The 26,007-nt window shown below is 48.3% G+C and overlaps 1 long non-coding RNA gene and 1 other non-coding gene across 2 annotated transcripts; both read right to left on the bottom strand.

The window, feature by feature from the left end:
* Nucleotides 1-8,018: 8,018 nt before the first annotated feature.
* TRNAI-AAU (transfer RNA isoleucine (anticodon AAU)) lies at nucleotides 8,019-8,092 on the bottom strand. Its single transcript has one exon. It is a non-coding gene; the product is annotated as a tRNA-Ile (tRNA).
* A 13,433-nt stretch (nucleotides 8,093-21,525) lies between these two features.
* On the bottom strand, nucleotides 21,526-23,971 carry LOC140910053 (uncharacterized). Its single transcript, XR_012158408.1, has 3 exons — nucleotides 23,842-23,971; nucleotides 22,820-22,938; nucleotides 21,526-21,940 (listed from the first exon to the last, which is right to left on the bottom strand). It is a non-coding gene; the product is annotated as an uncharacterized lncRNA (long non-coding RNA).
* Between the last annotated feature and the right edge of the window lie 2,036 nt (nucleotides 23,972-26,007).

Genomic DNA, 26,007 nt, shown 5'->3' with positions numbered 1-26,007 from the left:
CTCCGTGCCCCTCTGGCTTCCCACGAATCAGCTGTTCGTGCAGGAAGCCTGGGAGGGCTGAGAAGCAGGCAGCGGCTTCACACTCAGGCTGAGGGTGGCGAGGGGAGGGGAGGTGGGGCAGGGAGCGGTTCCCCTGTGCCCCCCTTACCTTCTGTGGCACGGGCGGCCCTCCTCACGCCCCTCCGCCCAGTATTTCCTGTGCATTATCACGATCACAGTCTTCTTTAGCCGGAAACATTTAATGGCATTACATACTTGGATCCCAGTGGCCCTCACTGTGGCATTTCCAACTTGAAAATGATTCCAGAGCATCATGGCCGCTCTTTCCTCCGCTGTCCATGCTGCTCTCACTTCGGTGTCCTTGCACTGGAGGGCAGGGGCAGAGCCCTGGGAAATTGGCCTTTTGCAGCCAGGAGTTCGGCAACCACTGCTCATCGTCCCAAACGTGTATTATGACAGGTTTCAGAGTAACAGCCGTGTCAGTCTGTATTCGCAAAAAGAACAGGAGGACTTGTGGCACCTTAGAGACTAACCCATTTATTTGAGCATGAGCTTTCGTGAGCTACAGCTCACTTCATCCGATGAAGTACTCCTTTTCTTTTTGTGTATTATGATGTGATCCCACCAGTCAGTGCCCATTTCTCAAGCCCAGAAAAAACAAATTGGTAAAGAAATGATTTCTACTGCTTATGAAAGTCACATAGTAACTACCATAACCAACTCGTTAGAGAACATTTAAAAGAGAGAGAGAAAATTGCCTGACCTAATTACTACGAAACAGGTAACTGGGATTGCCCTCAGTGTGTAACAAAAGCAGTGTGAGCTGGAAATGCGTCAGATTGTAGAGAAAAATTCCCTGTTAGCACCAGTCATGATTTGGGGTCAGTGACAGCAAGTCATAACTGAGTCACACGTTATTCAAAACAGTGTCTGGTTACCAATCTTGAATCCTGACACAACAATATTTAATAAATTGGTAACTGTCTATTCAGCAGGTTATCTGGAAGACAGCATCTATAAGAAACACCTGGATCTATGTCAGCTAGTGATGTATCACAGAGCAACGCAAACCTAAAGAGCATCGCATCATGGCTTGTATGCCAGACATGTTGTTGACTCCGCAACGCTAGTGGGTGGCCAAAATAATTGAGGGTGATCCAAAGGAACAGAGAAGCGAGTCGCTCCTGTCTCCTGCCCAGCTGAGCTTCCCAGATGGTGACAACCAGCAGTAAGGGTTGTGGAACACACTGTAATAATGCCTCTTCCAGTATTTCAGAAAAACTCTTCAGACTGCACCTCTCAACTAAAGTCCTAACATTCCCAGGACCATTGGATGGGACTAAGAGCAATCAGAAAAAGGAAACTGTCCCCAGGTCGTACGAGGGAATGTGCAGACCGTTAGATACTTGGTGCATAAATGTACGGATAGATAAAACAAAATGGCCAAGAAACATTATTTAGCTCACTGAGTCATTTTCATTTCATACATTATGCTTTTCCAGGATGATGGAAAAACATCCTAACCATAAAAAGACAAAAAGCAGGGAATCATGAGCTAGGACTGCTCCTGGCTTAGATAAAAGCGGTGTATTCTTCTTAAGTGTGGTGCTCATTCCAGGGGCTAACTCTCACCCCCTGACACACCCCAGGGAAGGAAGGTTAGTGTTTGTGTCGAGGCATGTGGCTGGGACCCGGGACTTGAGACCCCTTCCCCACCTCTGGGTATCCCTCCCATCTGACACTCTGTTCTATTACTTACACAATTTAGGGCTCCCGCCCCCTAGGCCTGGGGTGCAATGTCCCCCTAAACTCTCAAGGGTACTCAGGGCATAAAGGACCCATCTCTATGGGTCTGCAGGATTTTTTCCCAGTGAAAGAGCCTTGCACAGTAATATCCTTAACCTATATTTATTAACAATTAATACACAATACAATTAAGAATACACTTGCTAAGCATACAATGCTCACCACGCCCAATAAGGCAGACGAGCTTCTCCCAATGGCCAATCAGAATCACATCTTCTGGGGGCTCTGGTTTCAGCTTCTGCATAGAATGGTTATGCAGATTATCGAGTTCTGGCAGCTTTGATTTTGGACTGTGTCCTGGAGTTAGGTTCCAAAGAACTTCCTTTTAAACCCCAGATTATATCGCTAAACTTAGGACCTGTTTATCTGTACTTTAACCAACCATTTTTACTAAAGTATTACAGAACAATTCTTTAACCAATCCTAGCACATTACCTTCTACATACAAGAGTCAATTCAGATGCTGTGAAGCCAGTTACTCAAGAGACAGAAATAATGAAAGACCAGACAGAAACAAATGAAGGTAAAATGAGAAGTATATATATTTATATATATTCCTCACCTGAAATTGCTCATAAGGGGTTTTTCCAGAGAGAATGTTATCTTGCAAAGTTTTCCTTTAAACATCTTAATGTCTGTCTGTTGATCTGATCACTGTTGGTGTTACACTTCCTTAGGGCTGGAATGCTTTCTTAACAACCTCATATTCTACTCTTTTGTACAATTTAGGTGTGACGTGACTCCCCACTTTTAGGTAATGGCTGCTGCTGCTACTTTTTACTGCAAAAAGTCCTCAGTCCACAATTCCCCTCCTTAATCATGGAGCAGGTCCTCAAGGAATCAATTCTGAAGCACTTAGAGGAGAGGAACGTGATCAGAAACAGTCAGCCTGGATTCACCAAGGGCAAGTCATGCCTGACTAATCTAATTGCCTTCTATGATGAGATAACTGGCTCTGTGGATGAGGGGAAAGCAGTGGACATGTTGTTCCTTGACTTTAGCAAAGCTTTTGACACGATCTCCCACAGTATTCTTGCCAGCAAGTTAAAGAAGTATGGGCTGGATGAAAGGATGATAAGTTGGCTAGATCGTTGGGCTCCGTGGGTAGTGATCAATGGCTCCATGTCTAGTTGGCAGCCGGTATCAAGTGGAGTGCCCCAAGGGTCGGTCCTGGGGCCGATTTTGTTCAATATCTTCATTAATGATCTGGAGGATGAGGTTCAACAAGGACAAGTGCAGAGTCCTGCACTAAGGACGGAAGAATCCCAGGCACCGCTACAGACTAGGGACCGAATGGCTCGGCAGCAGTTCTGCAGAAAAGGACCTAGAGGTTACAGTGGACGAGAAGCTGGATAGGAGTCAACAGTGTGCCCTTGTTGCCAGGAAGGCTAAGGGCATTTTGGGATGTATAAGTAGGGGCATTGCCAGCAGATCGAGGGACGTGATCGTTTCCCTCTATTCGACATTGGTGAGGCCTCATCTGGAGTACTGTGTCCAGTTTGGGGCCCCACACTACAAGGAGGATGTGGAAAAATTGGAAATGTCCAGCGGAGGGCAAGAAAAATGATTAGGGGACTGGAGCACATGACTTATGAGGAGAGGCTGAGGGAAGTGGGATTGTTTAGTCTGCAGAAGAGAAGAATGAGAGGGGATTTGATAGCTGCTTTCAACTACCTGAAAGGGGGTTCCAAAGAGGATGGATCTAGACTGTTCTCAGTGGTAGCAGATGACAGAACAAGGAGTAATGTTGCAGTGGGGGAGTTTTAGGTTGGATATTAGGAAAAACTTTTTCACTAGGAGGGTGGTGAAGCACTGCAATGCGTTACCTAGGGAGGTGGTGGAATCTCCTTCCTTTGAGATTTTTAAGGTCAGGCTTGACAAAGCCCTGGCTGGGATGATTTAGTTGGGGATTGGTCCTGATTTGAGCAGGGGGTTGGACTAGATGACCTCCTGAGGTCCCTTCCAACCCTGATATTCTATATTCTATGAATGACACTTTAACCAAAGTCGTGGTTACTATTACAGAAGTCCAATACTCAGACTTCTCAGACGGTAAGATTAACAAGGGCCTTATTTGACATTGTATGTCAACCTCCTGTATTTTCTGAACAGTTCTTTTCATCCAGCAAGCAAAGCTATCCTACCTACCAGTAAAGCAAATCGGATTCCAATGATCACCACAGTGAGGTGAGTCATTATATTTAGCATTCCAGTCACAGAAGGCGACCACCCTAATAGTTTTTCCCACCAAGAGTGATGTCCTGTGTCTGAAATAGTTTTCCGCACTTGGGTGATTTCTGCATTACCGTGTGGTACTTCAGTACGTATTTGCTCTCCTGTCTGAGAAATATATTGTAGATGCGTGATGGGGCGTCTGCCCCACACTGGCGGAGAAGGGGTTAAAAGCAGCCTAAAGAGGCTGTGCAGGGAGCAGCCCATCTGACAGAGGATGCGAGAAGCAGACAATCAGGGCCCAGCAGGCCCATATAAAAAGAGCTGCAGGGGCAGAGGTGGTCAGTTGCTGCAGGGATCCCAGGAAAGAGGACGGGGTTCCTAGAGGGCTGCAGGAGGGTAGCACCTCAGACAGGGCAGCTGCTAGCAGGGACGGAGGGATCTAGAGAGAGCTCCTAGCTGGCTACTGGGGCTTGCAGGCTCAAGGCCCTGGGAATAGGGTGAAGAAAGTGCTGGGGCTGCAGGGAAATGGCCCAGGGAATTTGAAGCAGCACTGATGAGAAATTAAAGAGCTGCAGGGTCCCTGGGCCAGGACCCAGAGTAGTGGGCAGGGCTGGGACCCGGAGTAAGGGGCAGACTCAGGTCTCTTAATGCTCAGTCCAGCTGAACCAGGCAGCCCCTGGGAAGCTCCTCAAGGTGTTCTGCTAGCGTAGGCTCAGATGTGAAAAGCCCGTGAAAGTTCATCAGCTGTTGCAAGAAGTATGAAAAGGAAGCGCAGTGGTGGGTCTCTACCTTTCCACACCATCTCCATTTTGGCAGCTTTCCATCAGCCCCCTTTTGCATAATGTCCAGCAATTCAGTTTCATTTTCACAGGTGTACTGTTGTGGCAGGGTGTCCATTGCGAAATTGTTTCCTTTCTTTTATTTTTGGCTGGGGAGCATTAGGACTGTGTGTGTGCGTTGTGACAGGGTCAGGCCAGATGGCTACAGGAGAGTGATCGAAGGCAGATATATTAGCCCCAGGTTAAGTAGGTCCCTTTTCCCTGGGTAAGTTAACAGGGAAGGTTCCAGAACAATCAGAAACTTTCTGGAAACAATTAAGGCAGACAGGCTGATTAGAACACCTGCAGCCAATCAAGAAGCTGCCAGAATCAATTAAGACAGGCAGGCTAATCAGGGCACCTGGGTTTAAAAAGCTCGCTTCAGTTTGTGGTGTGCATGCAAGGAGCTGGGAGCACGAGGCGCAAGAAGCTGAGAGTGAGAAGGCATACGACTGGAAGATTGAGAAGTATAAGCATTATCAGACATCAGGAGGAAGGTCCTGTGGTGAGGATAAAGAAGGTGTTGGGAGGAGGCCATGGGGAAGTAGCCCAGGGAGTTGTAGCTGTCACGCAGCTGTTACAGGAGCCACTATAGACAGCTGCAATCCACAGGGCCCTGGGTTGGAACCCGAAGTAGAGGGCGGGCCCAGGTTCCCCCCAAACCTCCATTCCCCCAACTCCCTACTTGATACCGGAGGAGTTGACCTGGACTGTGGGTTCCACCAGAGGGGAAGGTCTCTGGCCTGTTCCTCGATCCACTAGGTGGATCAGCAGAGACTGTGGGGATTGTTCTTCTTCCTTTCCCCATGCTGGCCAGTGATGAGGCTAACTGAGTGAATGGCAGATTCAAGCCATGAAAATGGCCAAACTGAGGGCTGCCGTGAACCTCTGAGGCGAGCAAATCTGCCAGTAAGCGCAGGACCCACCAAGGCAGAGGAGGAACTTTGTCACAGCGTGTGTGTGTTGGTACGTTTTCCTCTTTACAGCCATGTGAAGATTTGGAAGGTTAGCCAAAGGAAAAGTGTTTTTACTAGAAGAAAGTCGTCTTTTTCCACATGTAGGGCCTTTTGACGTACAGGTTGACCACTTCCATGGATCTGAATGGGATTTCTACAGTGCCACAATAGCCTCTGCAAAACGGTGAGTATGCGTGTTTGCCTGGGAGTACTAGACTCCCGTGCCTGTGTCTTCCCTGCGTCCCAGGGAGCGATCTTCTGAGGCCCGAAGAATTGGGGAGGAAATGGGTAGAAGAGAAAGCAAAGGAAGCTGACGTGGCGGGCTGGTGCCCCTTGGGAGAGTGCTCCTCCTGATCCTTCCTGTGTGAGCTGTGTGGGGCAGTGTGTGGTCCGTGCATTGGGAGGCTGTGGTCCAGGGAAGCCCGAGCCCGACCTGGCCCAGGCCGACTCTTAAGCCTCTGGCCTAGCTGGAGGTAGCAACTGTGATGTTGCATTCCATATGTTTGATGGAAATATGCTTATGGGTGTGAATATGATGTAACTGGAATTTGCTTTATGCAAAACGTCTCTTGTAAGGTATCATAACAAAGGTTAAGACTACTTGTGCCACCTTAGAGACTCACCAATTTATTTGAGCGTGAGCTTTCGTGAGCCACAGCTTTATGCTCAAAGAAATGGGTGAGTCCCTAAGGTGCCACGAGTCCTCCTTTTCTTTTTGCGAACACAGACTAACCCGGCTGCTCCTCTGAAACATAACAAAGGTTATAACCTATTGAATATATTCCTCCTATTTGTATGAATGTATCATTCTTGTATCTGAAGCTAGAAATATGAAGTCTAACTCTGAGGTCCGATTGTAATTATGCAAAGTGTGGGCTATTAATGGTGGTTTAGAATCTTGATGGCTCCCATTGACTAGGACAATTGGTTGTAAATGGCTCTGTTTACTTGCAAGCCTTCCTGCGTATGTGTAAGCCAGCCCAGGAAGAATGGAGGCTGGGGTCTCACAGTACATATGATCAGGTCAACTGATAATGCAATCTATTTTAAATCTGGTACTTTTCCATTTAGAAGGAGAGGGGGGAACCCAGAGAGACAAAAGATTCCCGCCTTGTGTCAAAGCTATAAAAGGGGTTGGAACAGAACAAAGGGGGGTTTCCAGACATGAGAAAGCCCCTGTTTTCCACCTAAGATGTCTGCTGGAACTAATAAAGACTATACCATGGGGAAGGATCGGGCCCCATGCTAGGAAGGGATCTAGTATGTGAAAGAAGCTGATTGGAACATCTCTGAGGGCGAGATATTATCTGTAATCAGTTTCTTAATGTGTTAGGCTTAGACTTGTTTTGCTTTATTTTGCTTGGTGATTTACTTTGTTCTGTCTGTTATTACTTGAAATCACATAAGTCCTACTTTTTATACTTAATAAAATCACTTTTGTTTATTAACGAACTCAGAGTAAATTATTAATACCTGGGGGAGCAAACAGCTGTGCATAGCTCTCTATCAGTGTTATAGAGGGCGGACAATTTGAGTTTACCCTGTATAAGCTTTATACAGAGTAAAATGGATTTATTTGGGGTTTGGATCCCACTGGGAACTGGGTGTCCGGGTCCTGGAGACAGGTGACCTGCTGAGCAGGTTTTGGTTAAAGTCTGCAGCTTTGGGGGCGTGGACCAGACCTGGGTCTGGGTTGCACCAGGCTAGTGCATCTGGCTCAACAAGGCAGGGTTCTGGAGTCCCAAGCTGGCAGGGAAAATGGGCTCAGAGGTGATCTCAGCACATCAGGTGGCAGTCCCAAGTTGGTCTCTGTGACTGAACCTGTCACAGCAACTATAAGTCTTCCTCTGTGGCTTGGGCTGGAGGGCCTGCCCCCCTGTAGGGTGCATTTGGGTGGACAGTGCAGGCGGCAAGAATTTGGGCTATCAGGTCAACCCAGGACAATGGGGTCAAGATGACAGCCCTGTGATATGCACCTTCTCCTGCAAGTGGAGCAGGCAGCTGGCCAGGCTTTGCCCCGGGTCCTAGTCCCTTTCAACCACCAGATCAGGGAACTAGCTGGGAGAGGGGAGGAAAGGAGGTGGCCAGAGCCACCTCCCTGCAGGCTGGCAACTTGCAGTGCCTATGCCAGATGGACCCTCCTCCCACCAGGACTCTTGCCTGCTCCCTACCAGCCGCTCAACCCATTTCCTTTTCTGGCCTCCCTGCCCAGAGCAGTCAGCTAAAGAAAGACAAGACAAGAGAACCCCCTCCACCTGTGGAATGGCCAGCATGGGGCTCGAACCCACCACCTTGGCGTTATTAGCACCATGCTCTAACCAGCTGAGCGAGCCAGCCCACAGGGAGCTAGTTTATAAGTAGCCCTTTTGGAAAGGAGCCACAGGGACATTGTGGCCTCCAGAATGAGATGTGTGGCTCAGGGCAGCTGGGGACTTGCAGGGGAATTAGCTCACATGGCAGAGTTCTAGTTTACAATACAACCAGCAATAGGAATGATGCCTGCATTCTCCAGTGGCAGGGGCATCCCCTTCTTTTTCGAAGGCACTGCCAGCCGGGGGGCACCTCCAGTGGCCCCCTCCCTTTCCCTACTTGGCCTCCCAAAAAGCCGGCCCTTGCGGGGCAGAGAAATGCTGGGCTCTGGCCCTCCTTTGCCTGGCAGTGTCAGGAGCACAGGAGACAGGCTCCAGCTTGGGGGAATTAGCTCAAATGAAAGTGTGCTCGCTTTGCAGGTGAAAGGTAGAAGGATCAATACCCGAGTGCTCCAGCCTGCTCTCTGGTAGTGAGGGATTGGCCCCTTTCTTGCTGAGCTGGCATAAGAGCGCCAGCCCTTTCCCCCTCCCTCCATGCTCCTCCGCACAAAGCCGATTGGCTAGGAGGGAGTGCCGCTCACGGACAGAATGACTCCGATCCCTGGGATGCACTGAGTAAATGAGCAGACTGGAGGGAGGCGCCTGATGCCGTCAGAGCTGTAGGTCACGTAACCCAACCTGCCTCCTGTGCTCAGCCCATGATGGAAGCACACAGAGAGCTTGGCCTGAGCCAAAGCAGGGAAGAGCTGTGTGTGGCCATGTGTCTGGGGGTGTCCCACCAGGCTGAAGGGAGGGGTGTTTAGCTGTGTGCTGTGCCAGGGAGTCTGTGTAAGCCTGGTTGGGGATCCTGAGCTGGGTCTGCTCCTGTAAATTTGTTGGGTTAGCTAAAAAGTGGTTTTCTCTTAAGTGTGGTGCTTGTTCCAGGGGCTAACTCTCATCCCCCTGTCATAAATATAAAGGGAAGGGTAAACACCTTTAAATCCCTCCTGGCCAGAGGAAAAACCCTTTCACCTGTAAAGGGTTAAGAAGCTAAGATAACCTCGCTGGCACCTGACCAAAATGACCAATGAGGAGACAAGATACTTTCAAAGCTGGAGGGGGCGAGAAACAAAGTGTCTCTCTGTCTGTGGGTTGCTTTTGCTGGGGCCGGAGCAGGAATGCAGGTCAGAACTCCTGTAAAGGGCTAATAATCAATCTAGTTAGATATGTGTTAAATTCTGTTTTGTTTAAATGGCTGATAAAATAAGTTGTGCTGAATGGAATGGATATTCCTGTTTTTGTGTCTTTTTGTAACTTAAAGTTTTGCCTAGAGGGATTCTCTATGTTTTGAATCTGATTACCCTGTAAGGTATTTACCATCCTGATTTTACAGAGGTGATTCTTTTACTTTTTCTTTAATTAAAATTCTCTTTTAAGAACCTGATTGTTTTTTCATTGCCCTTAAGATCCAAGGGTTTGGGTCTGTGTTCACCTGTGCAAATTGGTGAGGATTTTTATCAAGCCTTCCCCAGGAAAGGGGGTGTAGGGCTTGGTGGGATATTTTGGGGGGGTGACGTTTCCAAGTGGGCACTTCCCCTGTTCTTTGTGGAATACTTTGGTGGTGGCAGCGTTTAACCTAAGCTGGTAAGAATAAGCTTAGGGGGTCTTTCATGCAGGTCCCCACATCTGTACCCTAGAGTTCAGAGTGGGGAAGGAACCTTGACACCCTCCAACACACTTCAGGCAGGGAGCGTTTGTCTTTGTGCCAAGGTGCGTGGCTGGGACCTGTAATGACACTACATCCCGTATTCTTCACAGTAATGTTGTTATTATTATTATTATATGATTATGACATAACCATAATGTATTTTATTCAAGATAGGCCATGTGAGTATCACTGGAAAGGTTACGATTTACTGAATATCATTATCCTATTTGTTTGCATGTATCTTTTGGGATCATAAGTTAGGAATATTGACTCTGTATCTGTATTTCCTGTAAAAAGAAAAGGAGGACTTGGGGCACCTTAGAGACTAACCAATTTCTTTGAGCATAAGCTTTCGTGAGCTACAGCTCACTTCATCCGAGGCATGCAGTGGAAAATACACGGAGGAGATTTTATATACACAGAGAACAGGAAACAATGGGTATTACCATACACACTGTAACAAGAGTGATCAGGGAAGGTGAGCTATTACCAGCAGGAGAATGGTGTGGGGCGAGGGTGGGGGGGGAACCTTTTGTAGTGATAATCAAGGTGGGCCATTTCCAGCAGTTAACAGGAACGTGCGGGGGGAGGAAATAAACATGGGGAAATAGTTTTACTTTGTGTAATGACCCATCCACTCCCAGTCTCTATTCAAGCCTAAGGTAATTGTATCCAGTTTGCAAATTAATTCCAATTCAGCAGTCTCTCATTGGAGTCTGGTTTTGAAGTTTTTTTTGTTGAAGGATTAGAACTCTTTTGGCTAACTTAGAACAACGCATCCTCAGCTCTCGTCCCCTAATGCCCCTACTCTACTTGCGCTACACTGATGACATTCAAGTTGCCTGGCCCATTAGAGAGACACTTAGCTCACAACGGACTGTGGAAGACACCCGTCTGCATCTCAAGGGCTTTCCTGTAAACGTTCTACCTAAAGTATGGGTATTGGCTTCTGCTACGACTAAGTGAAGCAGGCATGGGCATGTGACTTTACAGGGACATGTGACTAGGTCACCTGGTACTGGACTCCATCTTGGGATAGACTCATAGGACTGGAAGGAAGAGACCTCGAGAGGTCTCCTTGTCCACTCCCCTCCACTCATGGCAGGACTAAGTATTACCTAGACCATCCCTGACAGGTGTTTATCCAACCTGCTCTTAAAAATCTCCAATGATGTTAGATGGGGTGGGATCTGAGTTACTACAGAAAATTCTTTCCTGGGTGTCTGGCTGGTGAATCTTGCCCATATGCTCAGGGTTTAGCTGATCGCCATATTTGGGGTCAGGAAGGAATTTTCCTCCAGGGCAGATTGGAAGAGGCCCTGGAGTTTTTTCGCCTTCCTCTGTAGCATGGGGCACAGGTCACTTGCTGGAGGATTCTCTGCTCCTAAAAAGTCTTTAAACCACGATTTGAGGACTTCAATAGCTTAGACATAGGTGAGAGGTTTTTCGCAGGAGTGGGTGGGTGAGATTCTGTGGCCTACGTTGTGCAGGAGGTCGGACTAGATAATCATAATGGTCCTTCTGCCCCTAATATCTGTGAGTCTATGGAGATTCCACAACTCCCTGGGCAATTTATTCCAGTGCTTAACGACCCTGACAGTTAGGAAGTTTTTCCTTATGGCTAACCTAAACCTCCCTTGCAGCAATTTAAGCCCATTGCTTCTTGTCCTATCCTCAGAGGTTAAGAAGAATAACTTCTCTCTCCCCGCTCCTTGTAACAACCTTTTATGTACTAGAAAACTGTTCTCATGTCCCCTCTCAGTTTTCTCTTTTCCAGAGTAAACAAACCCAATTTTTTCCATCTTCCCTCATAGGTCATGTTTTCTAGACCTTTAATCATTTTTGTTGCTCTTCTCTGGACTTTCTCCAGTTTGTCCACATCTTTCCTGAAATGTGGTGCCCAGAACGGGACACAATACTCCAGTTGAGGCCTAATCAGCGCAGAGCAGAAGAATTACTTCTCATGTCTTGGTTACAACACTCCTGCTAATACAGCCCAGAACGATGTTCGCTTTTTTTGCAACAGCGTTACACTGTTGACTCATATTTAGCTTGTGGTCCACTATGACCCCCGGATCCCTTTCAGCAGGACTGCTTCCTAGGCCGTCATTTCCCATTTTGTATGTCTGCAACTCATTGTTCCTTCCTAAGTGGAGAACTTTGCATTTGTCCCGATTGAATTTTATCCTATTTACTTCAGAGCATTTCTCCAGTTTGTCCAGATCATTTTGAATTTTAATCCTATCCTCCAAAGCACTTGCAACTCCTCCCAGCTTGGTATTGTCTGCAAACTTTATAAGTGTACTCTCTCTATGCCATCATCTAAATCATTGATGAAGATATTGAACAGAATCAGACCCAGAACTGATCCCTGCAGGACCCACTCATTATGCCCTTCCAGAATGATTGTGAACCACTGATAATGACTCTCTGGGAACAGTTTTCCAACCAGTTTTGCACCCACCTTATAGTGGCTCCATCTAGGTTGCATTTCCCTAGTTTGTTTATGAGAAGGTCATGTGGAACAGTATCAAAAGCTTTACTAAAGTCAAGATATACCACGTCTACCTCTTCCCCCCTAGCCACGAGGCTTGTTACCCTGTCAAAGAAAGCTAGCAGGTTGGTTTGACACAATTTGTTCTTGACAAATCTATGCTGACTGTTACTTATCGCCTTATTAAATTGTAGATATTTGCAAATTGATTGCTTAATTGTTTGCTCCCTTATCTTTCCGGGTACAGAAGTTAAGCTGACTGGTCTGTAATTCCCCGGGTTGTCCTTATTTCCCTTTTTATAGATGGGCACTAGATTTGCCCTTTTCCAGTCTTCTCAAAAATCTTCCATGACTTCTCAAAGATAATCGCTAATGGCTCAGATATGTCCTCAGTCAGCTCCTTGAACAGTACATTCTAGGGTGTATTTCATCGGGCCCTGGTGACTTAAAGACCTCTAATTTCTCTAAGGCATTTTTAACATGTTCTTTCCCCATTTTAGCCTCTGAGCCTACCTCATTTCCATGGACATTCACTGTATTAGACATCCCATCACCACCAACCTTCTTGATGAAAACTGAAACAAAGAAGTCATTAAGCACCTCTGCCATTTCCACATTATCTGTTATTATTCCCCCACCCGCCCACCCGCCCACCAGCCCATTGAGTAATGGGCCTACCCTGTCCTTGGTCTTCCTCTTGCTTCCAATGTATTTGCAGAATGTTTTCTTGTTACCCTTCATGTCTCTAGCTAGTTTGATCTCATTTTGTGCATTGGCCTTTCTAATTTTGCCCCTACATACTTGTATTATTTGTTATATTCATCCTTTGAAATTTGACCAAGTTTTCTCTTTTTATAGGACTCTTTTTTGATTTTTAGATCATTGAAGATCACCTGTTTAAGTCAGAAGAAAGAACAAGGAGTACTTGTGGCACGTTAGAGACTAACAAATTTATTTGAGCATAAGCTTTCGTGGGCTAAAACCCACTTCATCGGATGCATGCAGTGGAAAATACAGTAGGAAGATATATACACAGAGAACATGAAAAAAAATGGGTGTTGCCATACCAACTCTAACAAGACTAATCAATTAAGGTGGGCTATTATCAGCAGGAGAAAAAAACTTTTGTTGTGATAATCAGGATGGCCCATTTCAAACAGTTGACAAGAAGGTATGAGTAACAGTAGGGGGAAAATTAGCCTGGGGAAATAGTTTTTAGTTTGTGTAATGACCCATCCATTCCCAGTCTTTATTCAAGCCTAATATCATGGTGTCCAGTTTGCAAATTAATTCCAGTTCTGCAGTTTCTCGTTGGAGTCTGTTTTTGAAGTTTTTTTTGTTGAAGAATTGCCACTTCTAGGTCTGTAATCGAGTGACCATAGAGATTGAAGTGTTCTCCGGCTGGTTTTTGAATGTTATAATTCTTGACGTCTGATTTGTGTCCATTTATTCTTTTGCGTAGAGACTGTCTGGTTTGGTCAATGTACATGGCAGAGGGGCATTGCTGGCACATGATGGCATATATCACATTGGTGGATGTGCAGGTGAACGAGCCTCTGATAGTGTGGCTGATGTGATTACGTCCTATGATGGTGTCCCTTGAATAGATATGTGGACAGAGTTAACAACGGGCTTTGTGGCAAGGATAGGTTCCTGGGTTAGTGTTTTTGTTGTGTGGTGTGTGGTTGCTGGTGAGTATTTGCTTCAGGTTGGGGGGCTGTCTGTAGGCAAGGACTGGCCTGTCTCCCAAGATCTGTGAGAGTGATGGGTCGTCCTTTAGGATAGGTTGTAGATCCTTGATGATGCGTTGGAGAGGTTTTAGTTGGGGGCTGGAGGTAACGGCTAGTGGCATTCTGTTACTTTCTTTGTTGGGCCTGTCCTGTAGTAGGTGACATCTGGGTACTCTTCTGGCTCTATCAATCTGTTTCTTCACTTCCGCAGGTGGGTACTGTAGTTGTAAGAACACTTGATAGAGATCCTGTAGGTATTTGTCTCTGTCTGAGGAGTTGGAGCAAGTACGGTTGTATCATAGAGCTTGGCTGTAGACAATGGATCGTTGGTGTGGTCTGGATGAAAGTTGGAGGCATGTAGGTAAGTATAGCGGTCAGTTGGTTTCCGGTATAGGGTGGTGTTTATGTGACCACCGTTTATTAGCACCGTAGTGTCCAGGAAGTGGATCTCTTGTGTGGACTGGACCAGGCTGAGGTTGAGGGTGGGATGGAAATTGTTGAAATCATGGTGGAATTCCTCAAGGGCTTCTTTTCCATGGGTCCAGATGATGAAGATGTCATCAATATAGCGCAAATAAAGTAGGGGCGTTAGGGAACGAGAGCTGAGGAAGCGTTGTTCTAAGTCAGCCATAAAAATGTTGGCATACTGTGGGGCCATGCGGGTACCCATAGCAGTGCCGCTGATCTGAAGGTATACTTTGTCCCCAAATGTAAAATAGTTATGGGTGAGGACAAAGTCACAAAGTTCAGCCACCAGGTTAGCTGTGACATTATCGGGGATAGTGTTCCTGACGGCTTGTAGTCCATCTTTGTGTGGAATGTTGGTGTAGAGGGCTTCTACATCCATAGTGGCCAGGATGGTGTTTGCTGGAAGATCACCGATGGATTGTAGTTTCCTCAGGAAGTCAGTGGTGTCTCAAAGATAGCTGGGAGTGCTGGTAGCGTAGGGCCTGAGGAGGGAGTCTACATAGCCAGACAATCCTGCTGTGAGGGTGCCAATGCCTGAGATGATGGGGCGCCCAGGATTTCCAGGTTTATAGCTTTTGGGTAGAAGATAGAATACCCCTGGTCGGGGTTCCAGGGGTGTGTCTGTGCAGACTTGTTCTTTTCAGGGATTTTCTTGAGAAAATGCTGTACTTTCTTTTGGTAACCCTGTGACGAAGTGGGACTGTTCTTAATGGTTCCTCTGAATAGTGTGGGGGGGTGCCTCAGTTTCCCCTATGCCGTTCTTAAGTCTCTAGGTGGTGGGATAAGGGTGTATGGTCATTGCAGAGCCCTAGAGGGCAGGTGTGTGCAGGGGTCTGGACACAGAGAATGGCCAACACCCTGTTTCCTGGCAACTGATGGCCTGGGCACTTCCCCCCTGCAAGGTGAGAGCTAAAGGGCTGGAGAACAAAGGAATCCGGTGACCTCCTGGCCCGGGAAAGGGGAAAGTCCAGAAGAGGAAGGGCTGGAGGGAGTTTCAGTTTGGGGCTGGCTGGAGACATGGAGTGAAATGCAGACGTGGATGTCTGGCTCACTGCCCCCCAAAATGGACCCGGCTGAGGGGTTCTGTTCTCTGCACCTACAAGCTCTGTGTTAGACCATGTCCCTATCGTCTAATAAACCTCTGTTTTACTGGCTGGCTGAGAGTCATGTCTGACTGCGGAGTTGGGGTGCAGGACCCTCTGGCTTCCCCAGGACCCCGCCTGAGCGGACTCACTGTGGGAAGCGCACGGAGGGGCAGAGGATGCTGAATGCTCCGAGGTCAGACTCAGGAAGGTGGAAGCCGGGTGAGCTTTGTGTCCTGAAGACAGGCTGCTCACAGAGAGGAGACTTCCCCAGAGTCCTGCCTGGCTTCATGGGGAGCAGTTCCAGAGCATCGCCCAGGGACTCCGTGACAAACCCTCAGTGGGATCAGAGGGTAATGGCTTGTAGAAAGTGGTGTTGGAGAGCTGCCCAGCAGCCTCTCATTCATATTCCGACCTATTCATGATGACGACAGCACCTCCTTTGTCAGCCTTTTTGATTATGATGTGAAAGCTGTTTCTGAGGCTGTGGATGGCGTGTTCTGCACGGCTGAGGTTATGGGGCAAGTGATGCTGCTTTTCCACAATTTCAGCCCGTGCACGTCGGCAGAAGCACTCTATGTAGAAGTCCAGTCTGTTGTTTCAACCTTCAGGAGGAGTCCACCTAGAATCCTTCTTTTTGTAGTGTTGCTAAGAAGGTCTCTGTGGGTTAGTACGTTGTTCAGAGGTGTGTTGGAAATATTCCTTGAGTCGGAGATGTCGAAAATAGGATTCTAGGTCACCACAGAACTGTATCATGTTCGTGGGGGTGGAGGGGCAGAAGGAGAGGCCCCAAGATAGGACAGATTCTTCTGCTGGGCTAAGAGTACAGCTGGATAGATTAACAATATCATTGGGTGGGTTAAGAGAACCACTGTTGTGGCCCCTTGTGGCATGTAGGAGTTTAGATAGTGTAGTGTCCTTTTTCCTGTGTAGAGAAGCAAAGTGTGTGTTGTAAATGGCTTGTCTAGTTTTTGTAAAGTCCAGCCACGAGGAAGTTTTTGTGGAAGGTTGGGTTTTTCATGAGAGTATCCAGTTTGAGAGCTCATTCTTAATCTTTCCCTGTTTGCTGTATACATAACACAAAATAAAACTATTTCCCCATGCTTATTTCCCCTCCTCCCCCACTGTTACTCACACTTTCTTGTCAACTGTTGGAAATGGGCCATCCTAATTATCACGACAAAAGTTTTTCTTCTCCTGCTGAGAATAGCTCACCTTAGCTGATCACTCTCGTTATAGTGGGTATGGCAACACCCATTGTTTCATGTTCTCTGTGTATATATCTTCCTACTGTATTTTCCACTGCATGCATCCGATGAAGTGGGTTTTAGCCCACGAAAGCTTATGCTCAAATAAATTTGTTAGTCTCTAGGGTGCCTCAAGTACTCCTCGTTCTTTTTTCTGATTCAGACTAACATAGCTACCCCTCTGAAACCTTTTTAAGCCAGATTAGTCTCTTGCCATACTTTCTATCTTTTCTAGTTTTCACTTGTGCCCTTAATAATATCTCTTTGAAAAACTGCCAACTGTCTTCAGCTGTTTTTCCCCTTAGACTTGCTTCCCATGGGATCTTACCTACCAACTCCCTGAGTTTGCTAAAGTCTGCCTTCTTGAAATCCAGTGTCTTTATTTTGTTGTTCTCCCTCCTACCATCCCTTAGAATCGTGAACTCTGTCATTTCATGATCATTTTCAGCCAAGCTGGCTTTCAGTTTCTCAACCAGTTCCTCCCAATTTGTCACAATCAAATCTAGAACAGCCTCTCCCCTAGTAGCTTTATCCACCTTCTGAAATAAAACATTGTCGCCAATACATGACCCACAAACAAGATTCATGTTCATTTCAGGCTCCATTCAGTTCATGGGGCGATGAAAAAGTGTTTCCAAATGGAAGGGAACAAACTAAATGGTGGGGGGGGAAAGTAGGCAGGTTAGTCCTTTCATCAGCATATTATCAATGACGATGTAGAACATAGAAGGGAACAACCAAAAACTGCATATTCACTATGCAGAGAAATATGGAGGTTTCTACCTGGGTGCAGTACAATCTAGTTTCTAGCACAGAAAGTCACTCAAAATACAACCCATTTGCAATTTAATTCCTGGCCCTTTTTGGAAACTAGCCCCTCCCATGTCCTGAAGAAAAGCTGCAGCTCTGAGCACATCCTCAAGAAACATTCCAAGGCACGCAGGAGACTCCCTCTGCTTTCAAGACACAGTCATAACAGCTTTGGAACTGGGACAGTTCTTTACCTGAGACGCAAATCCGAGCCTAAAAGAGTATAAACCCAGTTTAGTTCTCCCCCATCTAACTACCGCCTGCAGTTAGGGTTGCAACCTCTAGAAGTGTGTCATGATATTGCAACATCAAAGAACTATGGGGTTGCTTTTAATGGCCTTCGATCTATTCACCTAGTTTATGGGCAGTGTTAGAGGGCTTTCCCTCCACCCTCCCACTTCCCTGGTTCTTGTGTCACAAGCAGCAAAAGACCAGAAGTCCGAAGGGCAGACAATGTGATGTTTATTGGGGTTAATTTCCAGCAAGCATGATTCCAATTTCCTGTTTGACCCCAGTTTATATAGTAATATTCCCAGCTATACCCTAACCAGTCATTTTACTGAAATCTATCTAACCAATCCTAACATATTGTAACGTAATTCTCTAACCAATTATATCGCACTACCCTAATTAACTTACACCTAGCAAAATTAATTATACAGTAGACAGAAACAATTAGACAACCAGACAGATTAACAATAGAAAAGTGGGGGCCATAAAGATAAAACATACAGAAATGCGGGTTTCACAACCACAACCATTGAGAAGGGATTTCTCACCAGACAGGATGCTATCAAACTAAGTTTTCTTTAACCATCTTTATCTGGTGGTGATGGGCACTATCAGGATAGGATTGTATTCCTAAGAGCCCAATACCACCTTGTTTCAATGTGACTAGTTTGGAATGTGAGGAGGTGACCGGTCGCTTCCCAGCTTATGGCTGCCTCTGCTGCTTAGCCAGAGATCTTAGCCTAAGAATAAGGCCTCAGACTATCCGAGGGAGAGAAGGCCCATACATGGGCAGACTGTGATTTTGATTATTTGTTTTAGACCTCTATAACTAGCTAAGTGATAAAAATACACCTAAGTTCTTAAAGCAGAGGTGGGCAAACTACGGCCCATGAGTTCTTTTAAGACAGCCTGTGAGCTCCTGCTGGGGAGCAAGGTTTGGGGCTTGCCACACTCCCAAGCTACATCTGTGGCACTGGGTCAGGGGCCACACCGTGTGGCTCCCAGAAGTCATGGCATGGCCCCGCTCTGGCTCCTATGTGCTCCAATGGCCCCCTCGTGCGCTGCAATGGGAGCTGCAGGGGTGGTGCCTGCGGATGAGGCAGCGTGCAGAGCCGCCTGGCCACACCTCCGCATATGAGCTGGAGAAGAGACATGCCACTGCTTCCGGGAGACCCTTGAGGTAAGCGCCTCTCGAAGCCTGCACACCTGAGCCTCTCCCCACGCCCCAACCCCCTGCCTCAGCCTTGATCCCGCTCCCGCTCTCCAAACCCCTCAATCCCAACTAGGAGCACCCTCCTGCACCCCAAACCTCTCATCCCCAGAACTTGAACCCCTTCTCACACCCCTGCCTCAGCCCTGATCCCCCTCCCACCCTCCAAACCCCTCAGTCCCAGCCCAGAGCACCCTCCAAACCCTAAACCTCCAAACTCCTCATCCCAAGCCCTACCCCAGAGCCCACACCCCCAACCAGAGCCCTTACCCTCTCCCACACCCCAACCCCAATTTTGCGAGCATTTATGGCCCACCACACAATTTCTATTCCCAGATGTGGCCCTCAGGCCAAAAAGTTTGCCCAACTCTGTCTTAAAGTATAGGCCTTTACAGGCAGGCCTGCATATCTATATTCTAGAAGGCAGACTCTGTATATCTGGTATGGGGGTCAACCCAGTTTAAAATTAGTTTTTTTTCCTTTCAAAGGTGTCTGAAATGGGCAATTCTTCATTTCTTTATTGGGCAGTTTTTGGTACCTGTGCTGTCTACATCACTTGCTGTCATAAATATAAAGGGAAGGGTAAACCCCTTTCAAATCCCTCCTGGCCAGGGGAAAGCTCCTCTCACCTGTAAAGGGTTAAGAAGCTAAAGGTAACCTCGCTGGCACCTGACCAAAATGACCAATGAGGAGACAAGATACTTTCAAAAGCTGGGAGGAGGGAGAGAAACAAAGGGTCTGTGTCTGTCTATATGCTGGTCTTTACCGGGGATAGACCAGGAATGGAGTCTTAGAACTTTTAGTAAGTAATCTAGCTAGGTATGTGTTAGATTATGATTTCTTTAAATGGCTGAGAAAAGAATTGTGCTGAATAGAATAACTATTTCTGTCTGTGTATCTTTTTTGTAACTTAAGGTTTTGCCTAGAGGAGTTCTCTGTTTTTGAAGCTAATTACCCTGTAAGATATCTAACATCCTGATTGTACAGGGGGGATTTCTTTATTTCTATTTACTTCTATTTTTTATTAAGTCTTCTTGTAAAAAAACTGAATGCTTTTTCATTGTTCTCAGATCCAAGGGTTTGGGTCTGTGGTCACCTATGCAAATTGGTGAGGCTTTTTATCCAACATTTCCCAGGAAAGGGGGGGTGCAAGTGTTGGGAGGATTGTTCATTGTTCTTAAGATCCAAGGGTCTGGGTCTATAGTCACCTAGGCAAATTGGTGAGGCTTTTTACCAAACCTTCCCCAGGAAGTGGGGTGCAAGGTTTTGGGAAGTATTTTGGGGGGAAGGACGCGTCCAAACAGCTCTTCCCCAGTAACCAGTATTAGTTTGGTGGTGGTAGCGGCCAGTCCAAGGATAACGGGTGGAATATTTTGTACCTTGGGGAAGTTTTGACCTAAGCTGGTAAAGATAAGCTTAGGAGGTTTTTCATGCAGGTCCCCACATCTGTACCCTAGAGTTCAGAGTGGGGGAGGAACCTTGACACTTGCTGTTCTGTTTTCCTTTCATATGGACACAATAGCAAAAATGTGTGAGTACTTTAAAGAACTCTGACTCCAGGTCTGTCATCTCAGAGCTTAGTTAATGCTTAATATTGAGAAGCAATTAACCATTGGGACAACTTACTGAGGAATGTGGTGGATTCTCCATCTCTTGATGTCTTTAAATCAAGATTGGATGGCTTTTTAGAATTCATGCTGTATCTCAACCACAAGCTATGGGCTCGATGCATGGGTAACTGGGTGACCGTCTCTGGCCGGTGTTATACAGGAGGACAGACTAGATGATCACAGTGATTCTAGCCTTGGGATCTACGTAAAACACATTACCAAGAGCAGGGCGACTAACCCAGGGCCAGGCTACTTTGAGCAAGTGGTAACTGACTCGAGCATTTCACATCTAGGTCAACAACTTAAATCCAGACTCTGGACTGGTAACTATAAACATCAACTGGCAGCACTGTGTGCATGGGGGTGGGGGGTGACTGAAAAGCATATGCTAACTGCTGTATTCTTAATAAATGCAGCATGCTGCCTTCTCCCCTGTAAAAGATCTCCTGTGCTTTTTTAAGCATAACATTTTTGGTGGAGAATGTGGGCAGTTAAGTGCCAATAGAAACCCCTTATGTTCTTTTAGTGAATTTGACTAAATTGCTCATAGTCAAATGACTTAAATCAGATTGTCTCTTTGCCTGGCTTATTTACAGATATTCCTTTGGAAGGGGCCCATTTTTCCTTCATAATGGGTGCAAAGAAACCAAGAATTCATGGCACAGCAGCGTAGGGATTGGAGAATTCGAACAGCTCTTGAAACCAATCTCCCAGTTGAGAATGAATTTATCTCCTCGATGGCCCAAACATGTTTGGCGACATACCTTCCTTACCATACACAATTGGGCATTTTAAATGTGTATATAGATGGTTCTGACATCATCATGACATCTGATCAAAAGGTGCAAAAATTAGAAATTCAAGTCAAGCAAATAATTATTTATTGGCTGATTCTGAAACAATAACTCTATGATCCAAGGACTTTATTTTGTGACAGACCTGGAAACAGACAAATTACAGAGCCATGCATACTGAGAGGCATAAGGGCAGCTGTCTCTGATACAGTCAGAAATATCACACCAAGACAAAGCATCCCTGCAATGCACATGCCAAGCGGCCCCCGCCAGTGCACAGGGCTCCTCATCAGCAGGTGGCTAGAAAACATGCTCCATAGCTTGAAAATAAAGGTGCTTTCTGAGGTGCTGGGACCTGCATGTCACAGCCCAGCCTGTCCATGGGCCTGCTTACAAATCCACCTAGAAAGCAGAGTGCAGTTGGCATCATTCCACCTTGGGCGGATCTCCACACAGTCTTCTCTGCCTCCTGTCCCCTGATGCCAGTTGTCTGGCTGATTCTCCTCCCAGAACCTACAGATCAGAGTGTTAATGTCTCAGTGGAGAACCACAGCCAATTCCTGAGCTCAGTTCTGCTCTGTGGACTCTGTTGTTGGCAGGGGACCACGACACCCGGAAATGACGCGGTGACCCCTCAGAGTTCTCCACAGCACTCGTGGCCATGGTAACGAAGGGATTCTGAGGACAAGGGGTAGCAACTGCCCTGCGCCTGATGGGCCAGCAAAGAGCCAAAGTCAGTTTGTGACTCCAAATGCTGAGCAGCAGCAGCTCAGATCTCAGTGCCCAGAACCAAAGCACGTGGCCCAGCACGTCCCAGGATCACCCCGAGGTGGGAACGCAGGAATGGAGAGAGAGGGCAGCAGGGGTCATTCATTAACTTCTCCATGGCCCTGGGTTATGGGACTCGTCCACAGCCCACTGAGGTCATTGCACCGACTGCAGCTGGCTCCGGCCAGGCCCCCGGGCCCTACAGCCTCCCCGTCCCCAGCCGGAGAGAGGGGAAAGCACAGAGCAATCCCAAGGAGAGCGCTGAACCCTGCCACCGGACTGACCTGGCTGTACTGAGTTGACTTGGGGCCAGATCCTCAGCTGGTGTAAATGGATGTGGTTCATTCAAGTCAATGCCGAGTTACCCCAGGTGAGGCTCTGGCCCTTGCTCAGTGGGCACAGAACACACACTCCGTCTTTAGGCTCCTGCTCTAAGCAAAGGGGCATTAGTAGAAATTCCTGAGAGGATTAATTGCTGTTGGGTGACAGCGCCCAGGGGCCTCCCTCAGGATCGGGCCCACTGTGCCGGGTGCTGCATAGACGCAAGGGGCCGTACAGACGCTGCCTGAAAGAGCTGGTGACCAAACGTGTAATAAATAATCACGTATCTCCAGCTTTACTCACCCCCTGCTTGCATCTGCTCTGAATTCTGTGCCATCCACCCAGCGCCAGCTGCCTTCTGTCCCCCGGTCAGTGAGTCCAATCCAGTGACTTTCTCCCTTGCTCTCGTTGGAGAGAAACTCCTGCACGACACAGTTTGCAGCGTGTCCAGGTCAGTCAAGAGAGGCTGCAGGATGCAGCCACAGCTGCCTGGGCTGAGCAGATTTTGGGCGAGAGGAAAGGGCGTCCGGTGGTGTGAACAGGGCACTGGGCAGCGGGAGACATGGTGTCCAGCCCCAAACGCTGACAGTGACTAGCTGGGAGACCCCGAGGGAGTCCTGGAGCAGCTCTGTGTCTGTGTCTGCATCTGTATCCGAATGGGACTAACAACAGCGACCTGTCTCAGAACGCTCCCCACCACGGCCGCCTCAGAGCTGGGTGCGGCAGTTACTGACGGGCACCTCAGAGTTCACATCGGCCCCCTGCCCTTGGAGGCAGCAAAGCTAGGAGCAGAGAACTGGGTGCAAAGTCTGGCCCTGCAGGAGGGTGGGATTTTCCTCCTCAGAAAGTGCCCCAGAGGCCTGGGGTGAGGGCTACCGTGGGCACGTGGGGAGAGAGGATTTTCTGAGAGGCGCATGGCCCCTTGCTCACAAGCCTTCCAGATACAGGCTTCTAGATTGTCCAGCAGGAGCTCAGGACTGGGGAGAGGGATCAAAGCGAGTCCTCACTGGAAAAGTCATTGGGGTTGCAGAAAATGCTACATTGGAAGTAGGGAAAATCAGAAATGAGCCTGACCCCAAATCCCCCTCTCCCGGCACCCCAGACTATGGGAAGTCCAGATCCTGGCACTGTTCCTCTGCCCATCTCTGCTTTTAAACTGATGGGTGAATCCCCTGAGTCAGGTTCCAAGGCTTGGCATCCTCTCCGATGGTTTGCCACAAGGCATGTTGCAGATTTGCTACCTCAGCTGCCACCTTCCACCTCCTTCTGGTATGAAACAAGGCACTGACCCATTATCCAAGCCCCTAGGAGGTTCCCTCACTCACCTGTTCCGCCTGGGAGGAGACAGAGGTCAGGTGCGAGTCCTGAGACACACAGAACCGCTCGGCCTCGTCCCACGGCTTTTTTTCTTGTGAAAAGTAATAGAAGTTCCCACCATAAAACCTCCAGCCTCTGGAGAGCTTTGTCAGCACATAACCTAGGAGCAGAGACTGAGGTGAGAAACCTGGGCTAAAGTCACAGGGACACACGCAGGGAGCTCAGGGATTCTAGTGCTGCATTCCCCTTCAACTGCCCCAAGCTCAGGGAACTTCTGAATCCTGATTCTCCAGCACCACAGTGGATAACTTTCATGGCCCTAGGAAGGATCCCAAAGAGTACTGCAGAAAGCAGACACCACGGGGTGCAGCTGCATCTGGGGTGGACTATGGGCACTGGTCCCAGTGCAGAGCAGCAGGGCTGTAATGGGAAAGGGGAGATTCATTGTTCAGCTGAGCTGGCAGGGGGAATTCAGGAGGGGGAATGTAGCTGCCCAAGGTGGAACACCCCCTGGTTCTGAATCAACAATTTTCAGTGATTGTAAGTGGTGAAGGTCTGGGGTCTTTCGCACTTGGGCACCTCCCCCCACACCCTGCAGGGGGCGCTGGCTTGGTGAAAGTAACGCCCCATACACTGAAATGCCAGCATCACTTTTCGCCTGTGACCGGACAGGTTCGGAGCATCTAAGAAGGGCTGGTAGCTGGGTGCTCCCGTTAGGCTAACGAGGCCCAGGGCATAAGTGAACTGCACCCTGATCACCACGGTGTGGGCACAGGTGATGTTTAATGAACGAGAACTCGGTGCTGGTGGAAGGCGCTGCGCTCACAGCCTTGGAGCTGAAATGCTCCGTTCATCCTCAGCACCAGGAGAGACGGCACCAGCCGGCTCTGCAGCTAGTGCTTACTGCAGCGACCTTGCCCTGCTGCTTGCGCTGCGCTGACGTTGTCCAGACGGGTCTGGATTTCTCCATACGCTGCACTGACGTGGCCCAGCTGGTCTCTCAGCATCTGGACTCCTGCCAGTGCTTCATCCAGGAGCTGCAGACCTAGCAGAAAGTCACAGCCACGTCAGTGGAGATGCAGAACTCCTGATTACCAGCACATGCAGTAGAGCAGCACCTGCAGGCCCCTGTGTGCCAGGCGCTGTACAGACAGGAGGGGACAGTCCCTGCTCTCAACAGCTCACAGTCAAAGTAGACTCTAGGTGGGAGAAATAAAATAAAGGATGATTTTCCTGCTGGGAAACTGAGGTGCAGGGAGGCGGGCCCAGGATCACACAGGAAGTTTGCAGCAGAGCGGGGAATTGAACCCAGCTCTCCTGAACTCTAGCCCTGTACCCCCAATCTACCCAGCCTCCTCCTCCCCATTCGCTCCTGCCTTGTGAGCTGTGAGTGGGTCGCATGTGGCAGAGCTGGGGCTGCAGGAACATCCACGGACCTGAGCCATGGCACTGGGCTCCAGGCCGGGATTTTCAACAGCCCAGCTTTGGGGTGTGCTCTGTGCCGGGGTTTTAGTTCAGGCCCATCTTCTGATTGGACGCTGAATAACCTGATCCACAGCCCGGTTTGTATGTCCAGCCCTGTGTCCGATAGACAGACAGTTGTGACACCTGGCCACAAGAGGGCGCCTGCTTCCAGCAATGAGACTGTGGCAGTTACCCGAATTATGGTAGCTGCATGGGAAGGGCTCGGGGACTGGGGTAGGGGACACGTTGAGACCCACGAGTGCAGCTCCACGGGCGTCCTGCTTACCCCAGGGACTGAACTGGGCCCTGTGTGTCTCATGAGCTGCATCTGTCTTTCCCGCGAATGCAGTCCTGACAGTACGGGGGCCCTGGTGAAAACTATGGAGCGAAGGAAGCAACAGGGACAGGACGGAAGACGTTGACCACTAGGCAAACTGTTTAGGAGCATGGGACGGATGCAGCCAGCCTGCCACGGCCAGGGAGGGCGCTAGGAGGGAACCTGGAGCAGCCCCCCACCCCTGGGAACAGAGCCTCTGTTGGCAGAGGAATGTGCAGAGCAGCAGCTCATTAGACAGGGGGACGGGACCACCTGGCAGGGAAGTATATGGAGGGGAGTAGGAGGATGCCAGGCACCCACCATACCTCTCGGCAGGAGAGTGCTCAGCTTCCAGGCCAAGGGAAGGGAGCCGACCCTGATGCCTGAGACCCTC

This window comes from Lepidochelys kempii, chromosome 4 (assembly GCF_965140265.1).
Source record: "Lepidochelys kempii isolate rLepKem1 chromosome 4, rLepKem1.hap2, whole genome shotgun sequence".
Taxonomy (NCBI): domain Eukaryota; kingdom Metazoa; phylum Chordata; order Testudines; family Cheloniidae; genus Lepidochelys; species Lepidochelys kempii.
This window is presented reverse-complemented; position numbering and strand designations above follow the sequence as displayed.